The 2,398-nt window shown below is 38.4% G+C and overlaps 1 protein-coding gene across 1 annotated transcript in view; it reads left to right on the top strand.

Annotated features, from left to right (window-relative positions):
- The first annotated feature begins 1,212 nt into the window (after positions 1 to 1,212).
- rab7a (RAB7a, member RAS oncogene family) overlaps positions 1,213 to 2,398 on the top strand; it is a 9,797-nt gene continuing 8,611 nt past the window's right edge. Inside the window, exon 1 of the mRNA XM_014009822.1 lies at positions 1,213 to 1,575. The gene's annotated coding sequence lies outside the window, so the exon portion shown is untranslated. The remainder of the gene's footprint in view (positions 1,576 to 2,398) is intronic.

The raw sequence follows: 2,398 nt of genomic DNA, 5'->3' as shown, positions 1-2,398 counted from the left end.
CAATAGGAGAAACTGGGGATCCCATGGCACTCCCATGTTTCTGCCTATAATATTGCCCCCCGTACGTGAAGTAGGTTCATTAGAGAAGAACCCGTCCAGAAGAATACAGTTCTTTTCTTTTTGATTTTTACCTGGATTACTGAGATGCATCAGGACATAAATGCATAATACTTTTTACTGAACAAATTTTGACTTGAAATGTTGTTTGCATATTTTGCATACGTCTCTAATCAACACATTAAAACACTGTCTGACTTATTTTAACTTCGTTTTTGCAAAGTTTTTAATCATTTTAAAAATGTTCTCCGTAGTGAACATTTGTAGTCATTTCCTTCATTTTATTCTGTTTTTTTTAAGGACAAGAAAGTGGGTCATTCTCAGAAACAAACAATTTTACTTCAAATTGTTGATGAAAACTCAGATACTGATGTACGATCAGTGTTAATAGGTTGTCTGAGTCTGTCTAGAACAAGAAAATTATGCCATGATGAGCAAACGGTTCCATTTACTGGTCAATACCCGGTGTGCCATGTACCGGGCAAACCATACCCAACTGGATTGAAGGTGTTTGTCTATTTTGCACCAACTCATCTGGTCTCAGACTTTGTGTTCTACCAAGGCAAGACTAGCTTCAGAGTTACAGGAGGGTTAGGGCTACTTCCAGGATGGTAAATAAAACACAGGTAAAGGTGTCACAGATCTGGCTGCAGGGGTAAAACACATGTTATGTACACAGTGTTATGTATTCATGTTTGAATAAAAGAAATTACTTTTAAAGCATCTTACAAAATAAGCACAACAAAGCAAAAAAAATTAAATCAAAAAATGAAATAAAAAGTGATGATTGACTGTTTTGCTAAACACATTCTTATTTTGATTTTTTTTTTTTTTGGTGTTTTATTTATGATTAATTGATTGCCATGAAGGTTCAGTTTCACGTGCATGGCGTTCTGGCACAGTAGTGGACATATCCCAAAAATAAAAACATATTTTAAAAATCACTTTTCTAATAACCTTACAAAGATTGTGGAGTTTTATATATTTTTTCCTGGTAGTCAGGAGGATAAGATTAAAAAATATTGTGTTGGACATCAATAATAATTCAATCGGTGCAGGACTAGCGAATGAGCAGCATGACCTATTATTTTGTCATTTTGACAGTGTTGCTATGCGACATATGGTCCCGTGCAACAAGGCGTGACCTGCGCGCGACGTCAGTCCTCGCGAACACAGCTTGTTTTGGAGGAAGTGAGGGCTAGTTCAGTCCGTAGCTAGCAGGTTAGCTTGTCAGGAAAAGTGAGTACCAACGAGAAACTGACGGTTATACAGAATAATTTTACGTCGACAGTGTTATTTTCGACAGGCAGGTTTAGTGGAAAGACTAGCTGACAGACAGCTAATCCGCTGTGGGCTTTTGTAGGGTGTAGTTTTGTTCCGGGCAGACATTTGTTGGAGCTGTTTGTTAGCCTGTCACTCAGCCCTGCGCCTTTAGCTCGGCACTTCCATTAGACGAAGAGGAAAAATCCACCTTTGATTTCTTCCCTTTTTTTTATTATTTGGAGGCGCACCACACAGGTTTGTGAAGACTCAAACTGCGTTTTACTTCAACATAAACATATGGCAACAATATTGCTCTCTCTCGTGTGTCGTTACATAATTTTCACATGCCTTCTCAGCTAACGAAATGTATCTTAGTAAAAAATTGTTATCAAATTTATTTTGTGAGTAAAACGTATTTTTAATGAATAGTATGAATACGAGCTGTATTTTTAGTTGTTTTGTGTATCTAGATAGGTAACATATTAATGTTTACTCTGTTTTGCTAACCCTGGTATCTGGTGTAAATGCGCACATACTGTTCTGTATTAACAGATGATCAGGAGGAAACATTAACATTCTCACAGGTTGGTGAATTTACCGGCAGYTTTCTGTTTCCCTGTTCAGGCACTTGGTGTGCTGATCATGCCTGCCAAGTCATGGTTCCGTTAGCCATGTGATCAGTCCCTGACACGCTGTCATGGGATACAGATTAGGAGAGCCGCACACACACACACAGCTCTGTGTTGGTTCTGCCTCAGGCCGTAATTTCTTGAAAAGACTTTKTGAAGTTTCGACCCTTACTTAGTTCTGAATCTGTACACCCGTTCGCTGTCTCCTCGCCTGGTTGCAATAATAATTGTATCCCCATTGGTGTTGGAGTTTGAACTTTGTCCATTACAGCTTTATGATGAGTTTATTATTGCGTAACACGCCAAGTTAGAACTGCTTTGTGATGACTTTTTGAGCTGGAACAAATACGTAAATTACAGCTCCCAAGATTTAAAGCAGTGGTTCCCAAACTTTTTGTCTTCTGACCCACAAAATATCCAGGGCAAAAACTTGTGACCCCAAATATTAC

The sequence above is a fragment of the Austrofundulus limnaeus genome, unplaced genomic scaffold (assembly GCF_001266775.1).
Source record: "Austrofundulus limnaeus strain Quisiro unplaced genomic scaffold, Austrofundulus_limnaeus-1.0 Scaffold62, whole genome shotgun sequence".
NCBI lineage: Eukaryota > Metazoa > Chordata > Actinopteri > Cyprinodontiformes > Rivulidae > Austrofundulus > Austrofundulus limnaeus.
Note: the sequence above shows the minus strand (reverse complement) of the source record. Positions and strands in the feature narration are given on the sequence as shown.